Below are 26,623 nucleotides of genomic sequence, written 5' to 3' on the forward strand. Positions count from 1 at the left end.
CTACCCTTGACTGCTTCTGCCTCCAATAGATTTCCTAAGCACTAGTGTTTTAAGAAACAGCTTAAAAAGCGAATCCTAATATGATTTCTTTATAATGGGTGTGTTCCTTATCTTATCCTAGTGTCTAAACTCTTCTCCATGGCTGGACCCCCAAATAATATTCCTTTACGTGCTAAGGGGTATCTAGAGAGTGGGATAGGTTTAATAACTAACCTAATACCTACGCGTACCTTAACCCTAACCCCTACCCTAACCCTAACACGTAAACTAATCCTAACCCCTACCCTAAACCGAGCCCTAACCCTACCTCTAACCCTAACCCTAACCCTAACCCATACCCTACGCCGTACACGAACCCCTCCCCGAACCCGTATCCTAAGCCGTACCCTAACCATAAGCTACCCTTGACTGCTTCTGCCTCCAATAGTTTTCCTAATCACTAGTGTTTTAAGGAACAGCTTAAAAAGAGAATCCTACTGTGATTTCATTATAATGGGTGTGTTCCTTATCTTATCCTAGTGTCTAAACTCTTCTCCATGGCTGGACCCGCAAATAATATTCCTTTACGTGTTAAGGGGTATATAGACAGTGGGATAGTTTTAATAACTACCCTAACCATAACACGTACCCTAACCCTAACCCCTATCCTAACCCTAACACGTACCCTAATCCTAACCCTTACCCTAAACCGAGCCCTAACCCTAACACTAACCCTAACCCTAACCTTAACCCATACCCTACGCCGTACCCGAAGCCCTCCCCGAACCCGTACCCTAAGCCGTACCCTAAACCTAACCCTCACCCTAACCCTAACCCTAGGCTACCCTTGACTGATTCTGCCTCCAATAGATTTCCTAAGGGCTAGTGTTTTAAGGAACAGCTTAAAAAGAGAATCCTAAAGTGATTTCTTTATAATGGGTGTGTTCCTTATCTTATCCTAGTGTCTAAATTCTTCTCCATGGCTGGACCCGCAAATAATATTCCTTTACGTGCTAAGGGGTATCTAGAGAGTGGGATAGTTTTAATAACTACCCTAATCCTTACGCGTACCCTAACCCTAACCCCTACCCTAATCCTAACACGTAACCTAATCCTAACGCGTACCCTAAACCGAGCCCTAACACTAACACTAACCCTAACCCTAACCCATACCCTACGCCGTACCTGAACCCCTCCCCGAACCCGTATCCTAAGCCGTACCCTAACCCTAACCCTAAACCTAACCCTAACACTAGGCTACCATTGACTGCTTCTGCCTCCAATCGATTTCCTAAGCACTAGTGTATTAAGGAACAGCTTAAAAAGAGAATCCTAATGTGATTTCTTTATAATGGGTGTGTTCCTTATCTTATCCTAGTGTCTAAATTCTTCTCCATGGCTGGACCCCCAAATACTATTCCTTTGCGTGCTAAGGGGTATCTAGAGAATGGGATAGGTTTAATAACTACCCTAACCCTAACGCGTACCCTAACCCTAATCCCTACCCTAACCCTAACACGTACCCTAATCCTAAACCGTACCCTAAACCGAGCCCTAACCCTAACACTAACCCTAACCCTAACCCATACCCTATGCCGTATCCGAACCCCTCCCTTAACCCATACCCTAAGCCATACCGTAACCCTAACCCTCACCCTCACCCTAACCCTAAGCTACCCTTGACTGCTTCTGCCTCCAATAGATTTCCTAAGCACTAGTGTTTTAAGGAACAGCTAAAAAAGAGTATCCTAATGTGATTTCCTTATAATGGGTGTGTTCCTTTTCTTATTCTAGTGTCTAAACTCTTCTCCATGGCTTGACCCCCAGATAATATTCCTTTACATGCTAAGGGTTATCTAGAGTGGGATAGGTTTAATATCTACCCTCTCCCTAACACGTACCCTAACCCTAACACGTACCCTAATCCTAACCCGTACCCTAAACCGAGCCCTAACCCTAACACTAACCCTAACTCTAACCCTAACGCATACCCTACGCCGTACCCGAACCCTTACTCTAAGCTCTACCCTAACCCTAACCCTAACCCTAAGCTACCCTTGACTGCTTCTGCCTCCAATAGATTTCCTAAGCACTAGTTTTTTAAGGAACAGCTTAAAAAGAGAATCCTAATGTGATTTCTTTATAATGTGTGTGTTCCTTTTCTTATCCTAGTGTCTAAACTCTTCTCCTTGGCTGCACCCCCAAATAATATTCCTTTTCCGTGCTAAGGGGTATCTAGAGAGTGGGATAGGTTTAATAACTACCCTAACCCTAACGCGTACCCTAACCCTTACCCCTACCCTAACACTAACACGTACCCTAATCCTAACCTGTACTCTAAACTGAGCCCTAACCCTAGCACTAACCCTAACCCTAACCCATACCCTATTCCGTACCCTAACCCATACCCGAACCCGTACCCTAAGCTACCCTTGACTGCTTCATCAAGCCTCTCAGATAGCCTCAACCACCAGAGGGCCGACAGCAGAAGCAAGAAAAACTACAATTCTGCAGCCTGTGGACCAAAAACCACAGTTACAGTAAGATAGACAAGATAAAAAATGCAGAGGGCTATGTACCAGATGAAGGAACAAGGACAAACCCCAGAAAAAGAACTAAATGAAGTGGAGATAGGGAACCTTCCAGAAAAAGAATTCAGAATAATGATAGTGAAGATGATCCAGGACCTCGTAATAAGAATAGAAGCAAAGATTGAGAAGATGCAAGTAATGATTAACAAAGACCTAGAAGAATTAAAGAACAAACAAACAGAGATGACTATTACAATAACTGAAATGAAAACTACACTAGAAGGAATCAATAGCAGAATAACTGAGGCAGAAGAACGGATAAGTGACCTGGAAGACAGAATGGTGGAATTCAGTGCTGCGGAACAGACTAAAGAAAAAAGAATGAAAAGAAATGAAGACAGCCTAAGAGACCTCTGGGACAATATTAAACGCAACAACATTTGCATTATACGGGTCCCAGAAGGTGAAGAGAGAGAGAAAGGACCAGAGAAAATATTTGAAGAGATTATAGTTGAAAACTTCCCTAACATGGGAAAGGAAATAGCCACCCAAGTCCAGGAAGCGCAGAGAGTCCCATACAGGATAAACCCAAGGAGAAACACGCCGAGACACATAGGAATCAAAGTGGCAAAAATTAAAGACAAAGAAAAATTATTGAAAGCACCAAGGGAAAAACGACAAATAACATACAAGGGAACTCCCATAAGGTTAACAGCTGATTTCTCAGCAGAAACTCTGCAAGCCAGAAGGGAGTGGCATGATATACTTAAAGTGATGAAAGGGAAGAACCTACAACCAAGATTACTCTACCCAGCAAGGATCTCATTTAGATTTGATGGAGAAATCAAAAGCTTTACAGACAAGCAAAAGCTAAGAGAATTCAGCACCACCAAACCAGCTCTACAAATGCTAAAGGAACTTCTCTAAGTGGGAAACACAAGAGAAGAAAAGGACCTACAAAAACAAACCAAAACAATTAAGAAAATGGTCATAGGAACATACATATCGATAATTACCTTAAACGTGAATGGATTAAATGCCCCAACCAAAAGACATAGACTGGCTGAATGGATACAAAAACAAGACCCATATATATGCTGTCTACAAGAGACCCACTTTAGACCTAGGGACACATACAGACTGAAAGTTAGGGGATGGAAAAAGATATTCCATGCAAATGGAAATCAAAAGAAAGCTGGAGTAGCTATACTCATATCAGATAAAATAGACTTTAAAATAAAGAATGTTTCAAGAGACAAGGAAGGACACTACATAATGATCAAGGGATCAATCCAAGAAGAAGATATAACAATTATAAATATATATGCACCCAACATAGGAGCACCTCAATACATAAGGCAACTGCTAACAGCTATAAAAGAGGAAATTGACAGTAACACAATCATAGTGGGGGACTTTAACACCTCACTTACACCAATGGACAGAACATCCAAAATGAAAATAAATAAGGAAACAGAAGCTTTAAATGACACAATAGACCAGATAGATTTAATTGATATATATAGGACATTCCATCCAAAAACAGCAGATTACACGTTCTTCTCAAGTGCGCATGGAACATTCTCCAGGATAGATCACATCTTGGGTCACAAATCAAGCCTCAGTAAATTTAAGAAAATTGAAATCATATCAAGCATCTTTTCTGACCACAACGCTATGAGATTAGAAATGAATTACAGGGCAAAAAACGTAAAAAAGACAAACACATGGAGGCTTAACAATACGTTACTAAATAACCAAGAGATCACTGAAGAAATCAAAGAGGAAATAAAAAAATACCTAGAGACAAATGACAATGAAAACACGACGACCCAAAACCTATGGGATGCAGCGAAAGCAGTTCTAAGAGGGAAGTTAATAGCTATACAAGCCTACCTAAAGAAACAAGAAAAATCTCAAGTAAACAATCTAACCTTACACCTAAAGAAACTAGAGAAAGAAGAACAAACAAAACCCAAAGTTAGCAGAAGGAAAGAAATCATAAAGATCAGAGCAGAAATAAATGAAATAGAAACAAAGAAAACAATAGCAAAGATCAATAAAACTAAAAGTTGGTTCTTTGAAAAGATAAACAAAATTGATAAGCCATTAGCCAGACTCATCAAGAAAAAGAGGGAGAGGACTCAAATCAATAATTTCAGAAATGAAAAAGAAGTTACAAAAGACACCGCAGAAATACAACGCATATTAAGAGACTACTACAAGCAACTTTATGCCAATAAAATGGACAACTTGGAAGAAATGGACAAATTTTTAGAAAGGTATAACCTTCCAAGACTGAACCAGGAAGAAACAGAAAATATGAACAGACCAATCACAAGTAATGAAATTGAAACTGTGATTAAAAATCTTCCAACAAACAAAAGTCCAGGACCAGATGGCTTCACAGGTGAATTCTATCAAACATTTAGAGAAGAGCTAACACCCATCCTTCTCAAACTCTTCCAAAAAATTGCAGCAGAAGGAACACTCCCAAACTCATTCTATGAGGCCACCATCACCCTGATACCAAAACCAGACAAAGACACTACAAAAAAAGAAAATTACAGACCAATATCACTGATGAATATAGATGCAAAAATCCTCAACAAAATACTAGCAAACAGAATCCAACAACACATTAAAAGGATCATACACCATGATCGAGTGGGATTTATCCCAGGGATGCAAGGATTCTTCAATATACGCAAATCAATCAATGTGATACACCATATTAACAAATTGAAGAATAAAAACCATATGATCATCTCAATAGATGCAGAAAAAGCTTTTGACAAAATTCAACACCCATTTATGATAAAAACTCTCCAGAAAGTGGGCGTAGAGGGAACCTACCTCAACATAATAAAGACCATATATGACAAACCCACAGCAAACATCATTCTCAATGGTGAAAAACTGAAAGCATTTCCGCTAAGATCAGGAACGAGACAAGGATGTCCACTCTCAACACTATTATTCAACATAGTTCTGGAAGTCCTAGCCACGGTAATCAGAGAAGAAAAATAAATAAAAGGAATACAAATTGGAAAAGAAGAAGTAAAACTGTCAGTGTTTGTAGATGACATGATACTATACATAGAGAATCCTAAAACTGCCACCAGAAAACTGCTAGAGCTGATTAATGATATGGTAAAGTTGCAGGATACAAAATTAATGCACAGAAATCTCTTGCATTCCTATACACTAATGATGAAAAATCTGAAAGAGAAATTATGGAAACACTCCCATTTACCATTGCAACAAAAAGAATAAAATACCTAGGAATAAACCTACCTAGGGAGACAGAAGACCTGTATGCAGAAAACTATAAGACACTGATGAAAGAAATTAAAGATGATACCAACAGATGGAGAGATATACCATGTTCTTGGATTGGAAGAATCAACATTGTGAAAATGACTATACTACCCAAAGCAATCTACAGATTCAATGCAATCCCTATCAAATTACCAATGGCATTTTTTATGGAGCTAGAACAAATCATCTTAAAATTTGTATGGAGACACAAAAGACCCCAAATAGCCAAAGCAGTCTTGAGGCAAAAAAAATGAAGCTGGAGGAATCAGACTCCCTGACTTCAGACTATACTACAAAGCTACAGTAATCAAGACAATATGGTACTAGCACTAAAACAGAAACATAGATCAATGGAAAAAGATAGAAAGCCCAGAGATTAACCCACACACCTATGGTCAACTAATCTATGAAAAAGGAGGCAAAGAAAATGGAGCTGGAGGAATCAGACTCCCTGACTTCAGACTATACTACAAAGCTACAGTAATCAAGACAATATGGTACTAGCACTAAAACAGAAACATAGATCAATGGAACAAGATAGAAAGCCCAGAGATTAACCCACGCACCTATGGTCAACTAATCTATGACAAAGGAGGCAAAGATATACAATGGAGAAAAGACAGTCTCTTCAATAAGTGGTTCTGGGAAAACTGGACAGCTACATGTAAAAGAATGGAATTAGAATACTCCCTAACACCATACACAAAAATAAACTCAAAATGGATTAGAGACCTAAATATAAGACTGGACACTATAAAACTCTTAGAGGAAAACATAGGAAGAACACTCTTTGACATAAATCACAGCAAGATATTTCTTGATCCACCTCCTAGAGTAATGGAAATAAAAACAAAAATAAACAAATGGGACCTAATGAAACTTCAAAACTTTTGCACAGCAAAGGAAACCATAAACAAGACGAAAAGACAACCCTCAGAATGGGAGAAAATATTTGCAAACGAATCAACGGACAAAGGATTAATCTCCAAAATATATAAACAGCTCATTCAGCTCAATATTAAAGAAACAAACACCCCAATCCAAAAATGGGCAGCAGACCTAAATAGACATTTCTCCAAAGAAGACATACAGACGGCCACGAAGCACATGAAAAGATGTTCAACATCACTAATTATTAGAGAAATGCAAATCAAAACTACAATGAGGTATCACCTCACTCCTGTTAGAATGGGCATCATCAGAAAATCTACAAACAACAAATGCTGGAGAGGGTGTGGAGAAAAGGGAACCCTCTTGCACTGTTGGTGGGAATGTAAATTGATACAGCCACTATGGAGAACAATATGGAGGTTCCTTAAAAAACTAAAAATAGAATTACCATATGACCCAGCAATCCCACTACTGGGCGTATACCCAGAGAAAACCGTAATTCAAAAAGACACATGCACCCGAATGTTCATTGCAACAGTATTTACAATAGCCAGGTCATGGAAGCAACCTAAATGCCCATCAACAGACGAATGCATAAAGAAGATGTGGTACATATATACAATGGAATATTACTCAGCCATAAAAAGGAACAAAATTGAGTCATTTGTGGAGAAGTGGATGGATCTAGAGACTGTCATACAGAGTGAAGTAAGTCAGAAAGAGAAAAACAAATATCGTATATTAATGCATGTATGTGGAACCTAGAAAAATGGTACAGATGAGCCGGTTTGCAGGGCAGAAGTTGAGACACAGATGTAGAGAATGGACATATGGACACCAAGGGGGGAAAACTGCAGTGGGGTGGGGATGGTGGTGTGCTGAATTGGGAGATTGGGATTGACATGTATACACTGATGTGTATCAAATTGATGCCTAATAAGAACCTGCAGTATAAAAAAACAAACAAACAAAACAACTAATACTAAACTTTCATTGGGTTATTTGTATGGAAATATGTTAATATAAATGTTTCAGACATTACATGAAATTTCTAAAAATCTTATATTTGTATTTGTATGGAAATATGTTAATATAAATGTTTCAGACATTATATGAAATTTCTAAAAATCTTATATTTGTATTTGTATGGAAATATGTATGGAAATATGTTAATATAAATGTTTCAGACATTACATGAAATTTCTAAAAATCTTAAAAAAAAAAAAGATATTTCATTTCTTACCCAGTTTGGCATTATGATATGAAATTTATCAGAGACCTGTGTTTGCCAAAATATCCTTCACATAGATCTTCTTGAAGATGGAGCACTTTTGCAATGTGTTAGAGCACAACAATAACTATCTATAAATCACATAAAGACTTAAAAGGTCACTGTTAAACATTTGATCACAATGTAAATGACAAAAGAAACAATTATTGCTCTTACATGCAACATTTAAAAATAACTAGAATTATGACTGATAACATTTTACCAGGACATACTAGATTTTTAGGAATTCCATGTAATTTAACATACTAATCAAACAGTTCTCTCTGAGATGGCTCAAGGGCCTTCTAAAGCATCTCAAAGTTAGCTGGAGATCAAAAGTACTGTTAAAATTGGCCAAACAACACTTACTCACTGAACCAAAGTAAAGAGATTTCAAACAAAGATACAGATCACAGACACAGGCAAAGGAACTCACAAGCTGTCCACAATCAAAAGCAGCATTCCAAGAAAACTTTGGAGGGAGAAACCAAATCCAGGCTTGCCCTAACCCACTTCCAACAAAATCCAGCTTAGAAAATCCTGGTCATGCACAACTCTTTCCTCAGTGTTCTCTTTTCACAAATGTTCATCACCTTCTGTACCCATCTTACTTTGCCCCTTATTTTTTTCCGCATTCAGACACAGCCAGGTCTAGTACAAAGTGACTTTCTTTTCTCTTTGTACCATCAGCCTGTTACCTAGCTGCTCACTTTGTTTATTATGTAGCTTCAAAAATGCTTGAACATATGGAACTTCTTTTGTCTTTCTCTTCCTGTGACAAAATAACTCTAGCTGAAGGATAGTATAGTCATTTAGGCTACCTTTCAAAGACCACCTTTCCTCATTTTTCAAGAATGTATCCATACATTGGCCAGACAAAATTACAATAGAATTTCATTCTTTTCTTAGTCTTAGGTTTACAACTATAGGTTGACCAGTCTGCCAGGATTTTGCCCACTGGCTATCAGATGGAACTGAAGAAGCAGCACTTCTTATGTTTGAACCATAGAACACTCACACGCAGACTAAGAATAAAACAAAATCCGCACCACCAATGGAAGCCTCAAACCAAAGGAACCAAAAACTAAACAGAAACCAAAAACCAAACAGCACAAGACTCAAATCAGCTTCCAAGTCTCAACTTAGCTTGTGACCTCTGTTCAAGTGATGCACCTTCCAAATGAGATTTCCTGGAATGAAAAGTCACCTAAATGGGAACCAAGGTTCCCCCAAATGTACAGGGCTAAAAGGACCTCAGAGTGCATACCAGGGGAGTTACCACACGCTGACTGAGGTGTTGCAACATCCCAAATGCTATTTTTCTGGTTCCCCAAAATAATCTCTTGGAGTAGGACATTTGGGGCAGTCCAGGACGGAGGAAGAGAGGAATGTCCTCAAGGCAAGGATGGCCTCAGCAGCTGCTAGGGTGGTCCCTCTTCCACCATCTACTCCTGCCCCAGAGTTCCAACTGCTGGGATGACTGGGGCTCGGCCTTTCCAGGCAAGGGTCCCACGTGGTCTGGCCTCTAAAGGAATTCTCCAACCCTACACTCTCTCGAAAGAGGCTGGCATGGAGAAAATCTCAGTGTCCAATCAAGTCAGGGGACCCACAGGGGCCATCCCCAAGTCAGCCCCACACTGGGTACTAAATTTGATGTCGAAAACTCGACCTCTGTGCACCAGTGCCGAATCGAATCTCAGAGAGAGAGGATTGGAGGAAGTAGAAAAGAATAGCTTTACTGCTTTGGCAGCCAAAGGGGGACACAGAAAACTCGTGCCCTCAAAAACCATGCGTCCCAATGCACGAGGATCTGGTGAGGAGTTTTACAGCAATGGTTTAAGGACACAGTTTCTCCTAAGGATTAGTGTGTGTACAGGGCCTTAACTCCCTTTAATCTGGCCTCAGATGGTCTCTTGATGAGCTTCTCTGGAATGAAGAACACTAAAATCTTCTATTTTGTGGGGGTTGTAGTTTGGTAAAGAGCCCAAAGATACTCTTACGTACATCCCTTGAGGCAGAACCAGGATCCTGCCCAAAGGCTGCACTACTGTTTCTTGATGGTTCCTCCCTTGTATCTGCATCCCCTCCCTTCCCTGATTAGCAACTGTTCGAATCTGCCCTTTGGAACTCAGGGAAGGTTATGGAACCTGGAGTCTATTCCCAACAAACAGGAAACAGGAGACACGGGAAAGGCTTTCGTGCTCAGGAGCCCCACAGGGCCCTGCTCGATTTCACTACGAGGCCCTGACCCTGACACTAACTATGGCCCTGAGCTGTCTAGAATGGCATGAGCTTTCCCTAAATATGAATTTCTCTCTCCCCGTAACTAAGGTCCTGATGCTGTCTCTAAGGACTGAGGCTGTCCCTAACAAAGGCCCTGATTATGTCCCTAACTATTGGCCTGAACTGTCTCTAACTAAAGCCTTGACACTGACCTTAATTAAGGTCCTTATGCTGTTCCTGAGGCCCTGAGGATGTCCTTAGCAAAGGCCCTCAGCTTATCTTTAACTGAGGCCCTGACACTCTCCCTAACTAAGGACTGAGGCTGTCTCTAACTAAGGCCCTGATTCTGTCTTTAACTAATGGCCTCACTCTTTCCCTAACAAAGGCCCTGACACAGTCCCTAACTAAAGCCCTGACACGGTCCCTAATAACATGAGCTGTCCCTCATTAATGCCCTGATGAGGCCCATAAATGATGTACCGAAGATGGCACTAAGGTCCTGATGATGTCACTAATGACCTAAAATGTCTCTTACTAAGGCCCTCAAGTTACCTCTAACTGAAGCCCTAAAGATGTCCATAACTAAGTCCCTGACACTATCTCTAAGACCCTCAAGTTATCTTTAACTGAGGCCATGACAGTGTCCCTAACAAAGAACTTGGCGCTGTCTCTAACTAAGGCCCTGAGTCTGTCTTTACCTAATGGCCTCACTCTTTCCCCAACTACTCCCTGACGCTGCCCCTAACTAAGGCCCTGACAGTAGGCCTAATTGCCTGAGCTCTCTTTCACTAATACCCTGACCCTGTCCATAACTTATGCCCTGATGATGTCCCTAACGAACAGCCTGAAGTGTCTCTTACTAAGGTCCTCAAGTTTTCTCTGAGGCCCTGACACTCTCCCTAATTAAGGCCTTGACACTGTCTTTAAGTAATGGCCTGATGCAGTTCCTACCTGAGATGCTGATGCTCTCACTAAGACCCTGAAGTCTCTACCTGAGAAGCTGACACTGTCTGTAACTAATTTCCTGACTTTTTCCTTAACTAACATCCTAATTTTGTCCCTAAATAACACCCTGACACTGGTCCTAACTACGGCCCTGATGCTGACCCTATCTAAGGCCCTGATGATGTCCCTAATAGACTTAGATGTCCCTCACTGTGGTCCTGATCCTGTCCATTACTAAGGTCCTGAATATGTGCCTAAGTACGTCTCTGACCCTGTCCTAAGGCCCTGACCCTCTTCCTAACTAAGGGCCTTGACGCTGTCTCTACACAAGGCCCTGACACTGCCCCTAAATAACGGCCTGACACTGGTCCCAAGTATGGACCTGATCCTGTCCATAACTAAGCCCCTGAAGATGTCCCTCATTAAGTCTCTGACACTGCCCTTAATAAGTCCCTGACACTGTCCCTAGCTAATGGCCTAAGTTATAACTTACAAAGTCCCTAACACTATCCCCAAGACGCTGACACCCTCCCTAACTTAGGCTTTGATGCTGCCCCTTAGTGCCTAAGCGGTGACAAAATAACACCCTGATTCTATTACTAAGGCCCTGAATATATCCCTAAGAATGTCTCTGAAGTGTCCCTAACTAACGGCCTAACCTGTCTCTTACTAAGGCCCTCAAGTTATCTCTGAGGGCCTGACAACACTGTCCCTAACTAAGGCCCTGTTGCTGGCCCTAACTAACGTCCTGATGCTGAACCTAACTGAGGCCCTGATGCTCTTCCTAACTAAGGCCTTGATGCCGATTCTACCTGAGGCACTAAAACTGTCTGTGACTAATGACCTGACTCTTTCCCTAACTAACACCCTGATGCTATCCCTAATTGAGGCCCTGAAGATGTCCCTAGTACCTTTAGGTGTTCCTCAGTATCACCCTGATCCTGTCCATAACTAAGGCCCTGAATATGTCCCTAGGTAAGTCTCTGACGCCGTCCCTAACTAAGGCCCTGATGCTGTCTCTACCTCAGAACCTGACATTCTAATGTCCTGACTCTCCCTAACTAACATCCTGACGCTGCCCCTAAGTGAGGCCCTGACACTCTTCTTAACTAAGGACTTGCCACTGTCCCTACCTAAAACCCTGACACTGTCTGTAACTAATGACCGGACTCTTTCCCTAACTAACACCCTAGATTTGACCCTAACTAACACCCTGACACTTGTTCTAATTATGGCCATGATGCTGGCTCTAAGGCCCTGAAGATATCCCTAAGTAACAGCCTGAATTGTGTCTAACTAAGGCTCTCACGTTATCTCTAACTTAGGCCCTGACGCTGTCCCTTATAGTCTAAGCTGTCATTAAATAATGCCCCGATCCTGTCCATAACTAAGGCCCTGAGTATGTCCCTAAGTACATCTCTGATGATGTCCCTAACAGCCTGAACTGTCTCTTCAAGTTATCTCTGAGGCTCTGACACTGGCCCTTACTAAGGCCTCACCCCGGGGTTGTCCCAGGCTGCTGGGCAGTTTTCGCTTGTCCGCATCTCCAGCCAGCTGCCTGCCATTGGCCACTCTAAGGTTCTGCGATGCAGTGGTCCCACGTGGGATGTGCCTGTGTAGGCTCACCTGTGGGAGGAGAGTCATGGCCACTCTGCCCTCCAGGGGACTGCGGCTCAGGGTAGGAATCTCTCAGCCAGCGTCTGGACACAGGGTTCTGTGTCCTTGTTTGTTGTAAATCCCTTGGAGTTACCTCTAACATTTTTTAAATGGATCTCCCCCTCAGCATATTTATGATTTAAATTATTTACCACATTAAAATTCAGGAATGACATTATTAGAATGAGCAGGAAGACACAGGATGCCCCCCCAATGATCTATTACTTGGAGGATTTAAAATTCTAATGAGAAAACACTCACTCTCCTCATCTTCTTGGGTGTCAGCACAAGGCGGGAATCAGCTGCATTCTTTATTTATCCCTCTGGTTTTCCAGAACCTTTCCTTCAAGGAGAAATCTCTGGGCTCTGCGGGAACTGTGAGTGGTGACCATCAGGTAAATCTGAGACTGAAAAGCAAGAGGAAAAGAGAGAGGGGAGGAGATGAGGATCGGTGGTGGTGAGAAGCAGGGGCATCCACGTTCAATCTCAGGCTGAGAGTCTGGGTTAGTCTCCAACGAAGCTAAGGACCACCAGGATCTGGCCCCACTGGCCTTGTCACCTGGTATGGGGATTGGGGACAGCCAAACAACCATGGCCACTTTCAAAGAAATAAAGAAGGTGGGAGGGCACCCCGAGAGCCAGACTGAAAATGGTCATGCTGTGAAATAATAAGATGCCCTTTTCAGAAAAGTGAAGATGGTTCTCTTGGTTCTCAAAGACTTGCAAATACTCTGTGTCCTTTTAGAGGCATGCTGAAGGCTTCAGCCTTTGAGGGCAGTAATGGGAGTGCATCTGGGCTCAAGACCATCCAGCGCTCACTCCTTGAGGGTGCAGAGGATGACCAGTATCCACCCCTCGGGTGCTGTGGGGCCTGAGATCCCCTGATCACCGAGGACGGGCGGGGCCGCACAGACACTCCACTGGACCACCGGGGGCTTGGCTGGTGGGCTACAGTCCTTTATCAGATACATGGTTTACAAACATCTTGTGCCATTTTGCATGGTGGATTATCTTATTCCTTGCTCCTTTTATACACAACAGTTTTTCATTTTGAGGAAGTCCAATTCATCTATTTTGTCTTTTGTTGTTTGTGCTTTTGGTAGATCTAAGAAATCATGACTAAATCCAAGGTCATGAAGATTTACTCTCATGTTTTCTTCTACGAGTTTTATAATTTTGGTTCTTGCATCTAGGCCTTTGGTCCATTTTGCATTGATTTTTGTATACGGGGTGAGGGGAGGTAAGGATCCAAGTTTATTCTTCTGCATGTAGGTATCCAGTCGTTCCAGAACCTGTGCTAACTGTTTGGGAGAAAATACATGCAAATGATGCGACCAACAAGGGCCTAATTCTAAAATATACAAACAGCTCATACAACTCAAAAAAGAAAAAAAATCAAAAAATAAGCAGAAGGTCTAAATAGACATTTCTCCAAAGACATACAGATGGCCAATAGGCACATGAAAAGATGCTCCACATCGCTATTTATTAGAGAATGCAAATCAAAACTACAGTGAGTTATCACCTCATAGTGGTCAGAATGGCCATCATTAAAATGTCTATAAATAAATGCTGGACGGGGTGTGGAGAAAAGGGAACCCTCCTACACTACTGGTGGGAATGTAAATTGATGCAGCCACTATGGAAAACAGTATGGAGGTTCCTCAAAAACTAAAAATAGAATTACCATATGAACCAGCAATCCCACTCCTGGACACATATCCAGACAAAACTATAATTCGAAAAGATACATGCACCCCAGTATTCACAGCAGCACTATTCACAATAGCCAAGACATGGAAGCAACCTGAATGTCCCTCAACAGATGAATGGATATAGAAGATGTGATACATATATACAATGGAATATTACTTAGCCATAAAACAGAATGAAATAATGCCATCTGCAGCTACATGGAAGGGACTAGAGATTATCATACAAAGTGAAGTAAGGCAGACAGAGAACGACAAATACCATATGATATCACTTATATGTGGATTATAAAATGAGACCCAAATGAACCTATCTACAGAACAAAAACCGACTCACAAATATAGAAAACAGACTTGTGGTTGTCAAGGGGAAGACAGGGGAGAGGGATGGATTGGGTGTTTGGGATTAGTAGATGCAAACTATTATATATAGGATGGATAAACAAGGTCTTACTGTACAGCACAGGGAACTATATTCAATACACTGTAATAAACCATAATGGAAAAAAATATGAAAAATATGTATATATGTATGTATATATATATATATATGAATCACTTTGCTGTACAGCAGAAATTAACACAACATTGTAAGTCAACTATACTTCAGTATCAATTAGTTTGAAGGCACTTTTATAAATTAGGCCTTATTTCTCTTGTCCTTTCATCCTGGGACAAATGTATAACAGAAACTAACCTGGATTACTCCAGGATGAATTCATATCACACAGAACTTTAATTGTTGAGCAAACCATTAATACCAGTTACACCATGGGATGTCCTGATCCAATATGAAGTTTGTAAACCTTGTATCAAGCCTGCAGAATGCACTAAATTTGGAAATTCAAACTGCAATGGAGCCAACTATCCCATGACTTCTCCACAACTAGTTATACAACATCAATTGGAAACCATATACAATCAAATGAATGTAGACAGAAACAACTATAGCCTTCCTTTTTTTCCTTTTAGATGAAGACGGTATTTAAGGTGATGTCTTGGGCTGTTCCAAGATGTTACTCAATTTCCTGGGTATCTCCCATGCACACAGGAGGTACACATGTTAGTTAACTTGTTTGTGCACCTATATGAAGGTAGTTAATACCACAAAACTGTATACATAAAAAGAATTAAATGTTAAAGCCATGTTTTGTATTTTTAATGACAATGAAAAAAAGTGTAGTGCTGATATTTGTTACAAAAATGAACATTAAAAACATTCTTAGTGAAAAAAAGCCATACAGAAAAGGCAACCTAGATCCCATGCTCATCTTGTCTGCTTCAAATCCATCAAGGCTGTCCAAATGAGGGGGAAACTCAGTAATGGTTCCAGAAAAAGAAAACTGGATCAGGATGGAAAAAGACATTTTCATACAGTTCGGACAGCAGGTGAAAGTTGAAGTGGGGCTGAGTATTAAATTATAATGTAGACATCAGGATTTCCTCATTTAGGGGTTATGTGCTGGTTCCTTGGGCAAAACACACTGAGCATTTTGTGTGAGGTGGCAAATGTGAGTACTTTTGGCCATTACTGAAACTTTTCTGTACATTTTAAATTACTGGTAAGTAAATTACTTTTCTAGACAACCGTGTCAGCATCATGCCAGAAAATCAGACAAGACAGACATCAAATTTTGTTATAGAGGCCAAGACTTACCCAGACCAAGTTCAACCAAAGTTGTGATACTTATTTCCCTTGTAGGAGTCCACATGGTATTAAGAGGCACCGTGGGAAGAGTATATTAGTAGCTACCATGTCTTGGGTCCTGTGGATTACCTGGGGTGCAGTAGAAACTGTGAGATTTTAGTATTACAATTTTTCACATTACTTCAAAAAATATGTTAAAAAATAAATTCAGTAAAGTTGCAAAATATGGAATCAATATACAGAAATCAGTTTTGTTTCTATACACTAATAATGAACACCAACAAGAAAAATTAAGAAAACAATCCCATTTTCAATTCCATCAAAAAGAACAAACTATTTAGGAATAAATTTAACCAAGGGCATGAAAGACCTATACTCAGAAAACTATAAAGCACTGATAAAGAAATTGAAGACACAATAGAAAACAATATTCCATGCTCATGCATCAGAAAAATTACAATTATTAAAATGTTTATTCTATCCAAAGCCATCAACAAACAGTGCCAGGAAAACTAGACACCAGACCCCAAAGAACGACACTGGTCACCATCTACACTGCACATAAAACTAACTAAAAGTGCACAGTATTCCACATTAAACCCTTTCTCTCCTGAGTCCCCTGAAGAAGCACCCCACCCACCCAGCAGTCAGCTGCACAGGAAGATTCTCCACACTTGCTCGTTTTTTCCTCTTGTGGAGTCTCCTCACCAGTGGTTCCTGAGAAAACCCAGCTGCTGTCAGTGTGGACAATGCCTCATGGTCCAGAAGCCTAAGCCCTGACAGGAGACAAAGCTCCTGTCTGCTTGTCACAGAGCAAAGTCTGTGGGCAGGGTGCACCTGTGCCCCCAGGGTCAGACAGGTGGGTTCGGCGCCCCCTGTGGGACGTCAGAGAAGTGCCGGGAGTGCTGCACTCACAAACCCAGAGGCCTCATCCGGAAGGCAGTTCTGCTGTATATACTAAGTTTGGAAATCCAAACTGAAATGGAGCCAAGTATCTCACTGTATCTTCTCAAAAGATGGTTAAGGAGCAATTAATTACAAACCATATGTAATGAAATGAATTTAGACACAAACTTTACAACTTAAACCAAAATTCACTCAAAATTGCCCATAGACAAATTTAAATTACCAAACTATAAAAAATCCTAGAAAAAAAAAGATAATCTACATGACTTTGGGTCTGGTGACCTTATTCAGAAAACCGGAAGACAAACCACAAACTGCAAGAAACTATTTCCAAAGCACATATCTGATAAAGGATTTGTACTCAAATTATGCCAATGCCATTAAAATTTGGTAAAGATTGAAACACACACCTGGCCCAAGAAGATAAACAGGCAGTAAATAAGCATACAAGAATATACTCAAGATGCTGGTGGAATGCATGTACAACCAACTTTGGAAGACAGTTTGGCAATTTTTTCCAAATCTAAAAAGTCTCACCTTAGGATCCAAGAAGTGTACCTCTTGTATTTAGACAAGTGCTTTAAAAAACTGTGTTCAAACCCAAACTAGCATCAAGTAATGTACAGCAGCTCTATCCATAATGGCTAAAAACTTAAAGATATCAGGATGTCCTTCTGTAGGTGAATTCATAAGCAAATTAGGGCACATACATGTCAAGGAGAGCAGAATACACCACCCCAAAATATGCCCATTTGACAAAAGGATTATTTTGGACTGATTAATAAGAAAGAGCAGACCCAGGAGAATCTTTCAAAGCCAAGTAGAAAATGCCCTTTTATGAGGTAAATTTACATTTATTAAGGATATCTCCATTTGTAAGGGTTTGTCCCTCTCTGGACCAGGAATTGAATGATGACTAAATATCAAGAAAAGCTTGTTGGGACTTCCCTGCTGGTCCAGTGGCTAAGGCTCCATGCTCCCAATGCAGGGGGCCAGGGTTCAACTCCTGGTCATGGAACTAGATCCCGCATGCTGCAACTAAGAGCCCACATGCTGCAACTAAAGATTCCACAGGCCGCAACTAAGACCTGGCACAGCCAAATAAATAAATGTTTTTTTATAAAAAAACCTTGTCAATGAAATAGGCCTGGATGTAAATCTGTGTAACAACCATACCCTTGTTTACTGTGCTTTGCCTAATAACCTCCTTTAAATGGCTTCTTCCATTCCCTAACATCTTTCTTTTGTTCTCAGCAGAAGATAGCATTTAAGGTAACGGCTTGGGCCAATTCAGGGAGTGACTCAGTTTTCCTGGGTATCTTTCAAGTATACAGGAGGTATGCATGGTATATATTAAACTTCTGATTGTTTTCTCTAGTTCCTCTCTTTTTCATTACAAGGGAGATCTCAATAAAGAACATAGAAGGGTAGAGGGAAAATTATTTTTCCTCTAATATACATGCAATGCAATAGTATTCAGAGATATAAAGGAATGGATCATCAACCCGTGCAAAAAAAAAAATAGATACATCTAACTTACATTGCTAAGTGAAAGAATCCAGTCTGAAGTGCTACACACTGTATGGCCTCATTTATATGACATTCTAGAAAAGGCAAAACTGACATGGTAAACAATGTATAGAATATGTGGTTGAAATAGTCCATATGATATTTTAGTGGTGAATACCTGTCACTATGCATTTGTCTATACCCACAGATTTTTACAACCCAACAAGTAAATTACAATCTATTCAAACTTAGCTGCTTAGGATATGGGAGTGTCAAAGACTGGAATACAGAATGTAACAAAGAATCTGATTCAGAAATGTATGAAAAAACTCACTGTTGGTAGTGGGACAAATGGGTTGACCTAAGTTAACTTTGGAAATGTACAGAATCTGTAGGCCAAAGACAAAATGTGTCATACATACACAGTGGTCTCTATGTTCTTTCCATGAGGGGTAGTAGCTAATACTACTGAAACTACTATATCAGTAATTGAATGGAACAAGCACTGAATTTAATAAATGACAAATGGTGGAAGCCAGGTTTCTTACCACTGGAGTGTGAAGTTACAGTCAAACAAAGGGAGAAGGTTACAATATCCATGTCATAACAGATCCGGTTGGAGATATCAGTATAAACTCTCTTTAGCCTGCACATAGTTCCACATGGAAATCTTTATAATTATGTGTGTATGCATAAGCTGGGATACTTGCATATATTTCCATGCACTGTCAGCTGAGCATATTTAGCTCCCACATGTACGTTTTTAATACCATTCTCTAATAAAAGGAACAAGGGCTCTTTGAAGAAAGGGCTGATACTAGGACTGAGACAGTAAATATATGAAGCAGGATAATCTTAAAATATCAGAAAGTAAAGAAGTACCAAAAATTTTAAAAACCCACAAAAGAGAAATTATGTAAAATGAAAACAGGAGCAAATGGAAAAAGCTCTCAACAGCCAAAGCAAGAATTAACTAAGCAGTCTTATAATGTAGCACTGGATTATAACCAAAAGTTTACAATAATTATTCACGTACCCAAACTGGTAAAAATAAATTACATAGTTTTTGATGAACGGTGTTAAAAAGAAATCTCCTATGCAGAAAGCTTCTAAACAATTTATATAGCCACTCAGCTGTCCATCAAGGATGTGAAGCTAACCCCTCTCTCCTCAAGTGTGGGTTCTGCATTATGACTTCCTCCTAAATAAGACACACAGGATGGACATGGGAAAAAATTAACTTCACTGTGGGAACACTTGACAAACACTACCTCAGCTAGGTGACCAAAGTTGAGAATATAAGTGAGAAGTTCCCTTGAGAGACTGTCCTCTTGACATACAGTGAAGAGGAAGCACTTCACCTCTGTGATCTGCTTTTTCAAAGCCAAGTCTAACCACAACAAAAACACCAAGCAAATCCCAGTGCCCGGCAGTCTGTAAAATACCTGACCAGTCCTCCTCCACACTGTCAAGGTCATGGAAACAAGGAGAGTCTGAGCAACTGTCAAAGCCCAGAAGAGACTAAATAGATATGATGACCCCATGTCCTTTGAGATCCTGGAACAAGGAAAGGTATAACAAAGGGAACATGAATAGGGACTTCGATTAATAATAGAGTATCAATATTTGTTCATTATTTGTCATGATTCTGTAGAAAATTAGACAGGAAAAATTAAACGTCAAATAAGAGAAACCTACTGTAACAAACTGGAAATCTAGAAGAAACGGGTGATTTCTTTGTAAAAACACATTACCAAAATGAACACTAAATTAAGGAAAATACAAAAAGGCCAATTAATCACTGAGGAACCTCTTCCCCATACTGGTTATCCTATCACTGTCCCAGGGTTTCCCTCTCCCGGGACAGGGAAGGAACAGGGGCAGAGCTGTTTGGCAGCTCCACTAATATCTGGTCCCACCCAGAATCTTCATCTCCCCCAGCCATGCCTACCCAGTGAGGACACCTGAGGAAGGATCAGGGATTATTGATTCAGATGTATCAACTACGAATTTTTCTTTTCCCAACGACTGGACACACTTACTGAAGTAAAATAAGTTAGTATTTATTGTAAGGGTAGAAATAAATTAATACTTGCAAGTGGCAAGTTAAAGAATGGGTTTGGACCTGGTAGGTCCAGTGGCTCACACTATCTCAGTGTGACCTTGCTTCTCTCCAAAACTTTGTCCTGCTCAGTGCCTTTGGGGGACCCCATTCACAGGCACAGGCTCTCTCATTGCCCTTGGGCCAACAGCAATTCTAGGCTGACAACCACTCACCATCCATTTTCCAAGAAAGAGTTTCTCCTTTTCTTGGGTTCCAAGAAAGTCATGGTTTTAAATGCCTTTGATCTGGCTTGGGTTGCATTCTCATCCTTGACCCATCACCAGAAGATGGAAAATGGGACTGACTAGACGTGGGTTGTAAACCCATCTTCAAGCTGGGTGGAACATGGGGTCATCCTTCTGCAACTGTTTGGACTGGAAGCAGGTGAGATGTAATTCCCAAAGGAAAACTGAGGCACTTGGGCCTGAGAACAGATGCTGGCTGGCAGAAAGCAACAGATTCTAAGTCAATGACAGCTCACTGCACAGCACAGAATCTGACACAAAAGGAAGAAAGGGGTTCAACTCAGGGTCAGGGGCTGCAGCTACTCATCCAGTGCTCTTACTGCCCTCCCAAGACTGCAAGAAGTTCTTTCACTTGCTGACAAGTCAGGATCGTTGGTGGTGGTAAACTCAAGTCTCTTTCCTTGGGCATCAGGTCCTCACATCTCAGAGGTGGGCCCAAAACAGCCCATGTGCCCTCAGAAGACACACAGATCTCATTCCTGCCCCTGAGAGGTGGGAGCCCTTGAGTTATGCCATCTCCCTGGCCATATTAATTGCCCATCCCTGAAAAACAATACTGCTCATTTTCCAGTTTCTTCTCTCTCATTTACTAAGTGAAGAAACCAAATGCTAGGGTGGTAAGGAAACTCTTGTGCAATGAAGTAATGGGAGGCTCAAGAATTATTCCATGCCATGGAACCCATAATTGGCAGGCTTTCCAGAGGCCACATGGATGCATATGGCTCTCTAAGACAATGCAGTCTCAGTGTGAACCTCCCATTGTGAGGTCCAGGTGCTCCCATATCTTTGATTCTTAATGAATATGAATGTCAAAAGTTTCTAATGACTGAAAGGACAAAGGATTTCAGGGCCATGGTCTCCTGTATGGCTGTTGTGTCAGGGACACATTCCAATGTTTAGAGGATTATTACTTCTCTTGGCAGCCTATGAGGCTGTGAGGGGGAGGCCTTTTTCTCAACCACATGGATGTTGGTAGTTGAAACTTCTCAAAGGAATGTCTACACTGCCTAGGGAGCTGTTGAATTGCCCGGCATCACGGTCAGCTCTGTAACTATACATGAGGGCCTGGCAATGCCCAGGCTGGACTGAGCTAGAGGACCACAGATGCCTGCCTGGATAGTCAGAGGTCAAGGGCTGTCCTGCCTGAGACCTGATCATCTATTCATGCCCACTCAGATGGGACAAAGGATGCCTCCAGTGTCAGGAGGGCCCCACCAGCCCTTAAGAAGGCAACATCTGGGGGCTGGCAGGTCACTGCACCCAGTCCTGTATAAATCCACACATGTCCACTGAGTGCCCTGCTGTCTGGGCTGTGCTGGAACCTGGGGCTGCCCAGGCAGAGTAGGGCCAGCATCAACCTTCCCAGGTAGGAGGGCAGAAGGAAACCATGCATGACTTCTGACACCCTCCCCAATCCTTGACAGAGGTTGAGTTGGGTAAGAAACAGTCCGAGACAAGAACAGACATTTCATTCTTCTCTCAGAGCCCAGGACTGAGGGAAGGGAGGCCAGAAAAACAGTTATTGACCTCAGCTCCCTGACTCCTGTCTGACCCTGGGCAAGGCCTATCCATTCTGGAGGCTTCAGAGAGAGGGAGAGGGGAGGGCAATGAGGGCCAATTGTGCTTAAACATAACTCTAACCTTTACCCTAAGAACCCTAACTTCTAACCTTAACCCCCTAACAACCCTAGCCCCAGACCCCTAGACCCTCGCCCCTGACCCCTAAACTCTAATCCCCGACCCTGACCCTTTAACCACAACCCTCTACCATGACTCTCCAACAATGACCCATAACCCTAAACCATGGTCCATGAACCCTCACACTGACTCAACCCAAGACCTAAAGCCTGGCCTAGTGGGTGCCGAGGGATGACTGTATGAACTCTCAAATAAACCAAGGAATTAAATCTTCTTGACCATGAATTTAGCAATGGTTTCTTAGATTTGACAGTAAAGCATAAGAAATGAAAGGGAAAAATAGACAAATTGGATTTCCTCAAAATTACAAACCTTTGTGCATCAAAAGAGGCTATCCAGAAAGTAAAAAGACAGCCCACAGAATGGAAGACAATATTGGCACGTTGTATATCTGATAAGACTCTTTACCTAGAATATACCCAGGACTTTTACAACTCATCAACAAAAAGACAAACAATAAAATTTTTGAAACAGACAAATGGCTTGCATGGACTGCTCTTCAGGCAAGACATACAAATGGTCAACAAGGAAATGAAAAGATGTCAAACATCAGTAGTCATGATGAAAATGCAAATTAAAGCCACGATGTGATGCCCCTTCACACACACTAGAATAAAAATAAATTTTTAAATATATAAATAAAAATAACAAATGTTGGCAACAATGTAGAGAAATTAGAACCCTTAAAAGTTACTTGTGGAGATGTACAATGGTGCAGTCTATATGTACAGAACTTTAGCATTTACTCAAAAATATAAAATATAATTACCATGTGGTTCAACAACTCCACTCCTAGACATATTCCCAAAAAATTGAAAACAGGTGTTCAAACAAAAACTTGTTCACCAATTATTCATAGCAGCACTGTTCACAGTAGCCCAAGGTAGAAAAGATTTAAATGTCCATCAGCAGGTAAACAGATAAGCAAAATAAGGTAGACACATAAGCTGCATTATTCTGTCATATAAAGGAATAAAGTAAAATTATACAGCCACTGTGGAAAACTGTATGGTGGCTCCTCAAAAACATGGAAAATGTATGATCCCTTGATTCCACTCCAGGGTGTACACCCAAAATATTAGAAAGCAAGGACTGGAACAGATATCTGTACCCCATATTCATAGCAACATTATTCACTATAGCCAAAAGGTGGAAGCAACACAACACATCCTTCAACAGATGAATGGATAAGTACAGTGTAGTATATACACAATGGAATATGACTCAACCTTTAAAACTAAGGTAATTCTCACACATGCTGCAATGTGATGAACCTTGAAGTTATCATGCTAAGTGAAACAAGCCAGACACAGAAAGGACAAACGTTCTATGATTCCACTAGTATGAGGTATCCAGATAAGTCAAATTCAAAGACAAAGTAGAATAAGGTTGCCAGAGGTTGAGGTGAGTTAGTGCTTAATGGCTATGGTTTCACATGGGGAAAATAAAGTTCTGGAGGTGGATGGTGAGGATATTTTTACAACAATGTGAATGTAGTTAACGCCATAGCACTGTACACTTAAAAATGGTTTAAATGGGTCTTCCCTCGTGGCACAGTGGTTAAGAATCCGCCTGCCAATGCAGGGGACATGGGTTCAAGCGCTGGTCCTGGAAGATCCCGCATGCCGTGGAGCAACTAAGCCCATGCGCCACAAATACTGACCCTGCGCTCTAGAGCCCGTGCTCCGCAAGAGAAGCCACCGCAATGAGAAGCCTGCACACAGCAACTAAGAGTAGCCCCCGCTCGCCGCAACTAGAGAAAGCCTGCACACAGCAACAAACACCCGACACAGCCAAAAAATAAAATAAAATAAATTTTTTTAAAAAGCTTTAATAAATGGTTTAAGTGGTAAATGTTATGTGTTTTTAATCACAATGGAAAAATGAATGAAATAATGATCAATGTTACAATGTGGATAAACATTGAAAACATCCTAAGTGAAAGAAGCCATACAGAAAAACCACCCAGATCATGCTCATCTTGTGCACTTTAAATCCAGCAAGGTTTTTAAAGTGAGGAAAAGCCCCAGTGATGGTTCCAAGAAAAGAAAACTGGATTCGAATGGAAAAATACGTTTCCACAAAGCTGGGGCAGCTGGTGAAAGTTGAAGCAGGTCTGGGGATAGGATTATAACGTGGAAACCATAATTATTCCCCATTTTGGGGTTGTGTGCTGGTTCCCTGGGAGAGTGGCCCTCCCACTCTCACAGGGTAAAACAAACTGGTGTATTTTGTGAATGTGGAAAACTTGATACTGCTATTTGAAGTTTTTTATACACTTGAAATTTACTAGAAAATAAAGTGCTTATCAAACAACCATGTCGTACCACGCCAGAAATACAGACATCAAACTTTGTTATAGAGGCCAAGCTCTACCCAGATCCAGCTCACCCACAGTGGTGATGCCAATCACCCTTGTAGGAGGCCACATACTACAAGAGGCACCGTGGGAAGATTATATTGGGAGCCACTATGTCTTGGGTGCTGTGGATGACCTAGATATAGTTGAAACAGTGGGATTTCTGAATTCTAGTTTTCCACATTCAACCAACAAAAAACTGTTATAACTAAAAAATGAATTCAGTAAAGCTGCAGGATACAAAAGAAAGAAAAATCAATGCACAAAAATCATTTGTGATTCTATACACTGATAATGAACCATCAGAAAAAGAATTTTTTAAAAAAATCCCACTTACAATTGCATCCAAAAAGATAACTAGGAGTAAATTTAACCAAGGACGTGAAGGACCTGCACACTGAAAACTGGAAGACACTGATAAAGGAAACTGAACAGACAAAAATAAATGGAAAGATACCCCGTGCTCATGGGTAAAAAGAATAGTGTGAAAATATGCATTCTAAGGTGGGACTTCCCTGGCCGTCCAGGGGTTGGGACTCTGCGCTCCCACTGCAGGGGGCGCAGGTTCGATCCCTGGTTGGGGAACTAAGATCCCGCATCCTGCATGCCACATGGTGTGGCCCAAAATTTTTTTTTAATTTTAAAAAATATGCATTCTAGCCAAATTAATGTACACCTTCAACGCAATCCCTACCAAAAGTCCAAAGACACTTTCCATAGAAACAGAGCAAACAATCTTAAGATGTGTGTGGAACCACAAAGGACCCAGAAGAGCCAAAGCCACCCTGAGGAAGGAGAATGGGCTGGAGGCATCTCGCTCCCTGACTTCACACTTCATTACGAAGCTACATTCCCCAAAAAGTGTGGAATTGGCACAAAAATAGGCGCACAGACCAGAGGAACAGAGCAGAGAGCCCAGGAACCAACCTACAGGTATGTGATCAGTTAATTCACAAGCAAGGAGCCAAGAACATACACCAGGGAAAGGACAGTCCCCTCAATGAACGGTGCTGGGAAAACCGGACGCCACTCGCCAAAGAACAACACTGCACTCTGTCTACACCACACACAAAAGCGGCCAAAAACCCAGTTTTCCACATCAAGCCCTTCCTCTCCTGGGTCCTCTGAAGACAGACACCCTCAGTGGTCAGCAACGCACAGGAACCTTCTCCCCACATTTCCTCACCTTTTCCCTCAGTGGTGTCACCTCCCGGCAGGTCCTGAGGAGACCAGGCTCCTCTCAGCATGAACTGGACCCCACAGTGTCCCAAAGCTGAAGCCTCAGGGGGTCCTGAGGAGACTCGGCTTCTGTTAGTGTGGACTCAACCCCAGCTTGTCCTGAAGCCCTGCCGTCAGCGTGGACTCGACCCCGCGTGTCCCAGAAGCCGAAGCCCCAGCGGGTCCTGAGGAGACAGGGCTCCTCTAAGCATGAACGTGAACAGCATGATCTGAACAGACATCCCGCCATAAAAGGATATACAGATGGTAAAAATCATACAGAAACAAGCTCAACATCATATACCATTAGGGAATTACAAATTAAAATCATGAGATATCACAGCATACCTATTTAGCACTGCTAAACTCCAAAAATATGAAAATACCAATTGCTAGAGGGTGAGGAAC

General features: G+C 41.4%; 1 long non-coding RNA gene across 1 annotated transcript; it reads right to left on the minus strand.

The window, feature by feature from the left end:
* Positions 1–12,764: 12,764 nt before the first annotated feature.
* LOC309663177 lies at positions 12,765–26,378 on the minus strand. Its single transcript, XR_014265138.1, has 3 exons — positions 26,184–26,378; positions 16,186–16,322; positions 12,765–13,223 (listed from the first exon to the last, which is right to left on the minus strand). It is a non-coding gene; the product is annotated as an uncharacterized lncRNA (long non-coding RNA).
* Between the last annotated feature and the right edge of the window lie 245 nt (positions 26,379–26,623).

Source organism: Balaenoptera physalus (assembly GCF_965194825.1).
Source record: "Balaenoptera physalus genome assembly, chromosome: 1".
Lineage (NCBI taxonomy): Eukaryota > Metazoa > Chordata > Mammalia > Artiodactyla > Balaenopteridae > Balaenoptera > Balaenoptera physalus.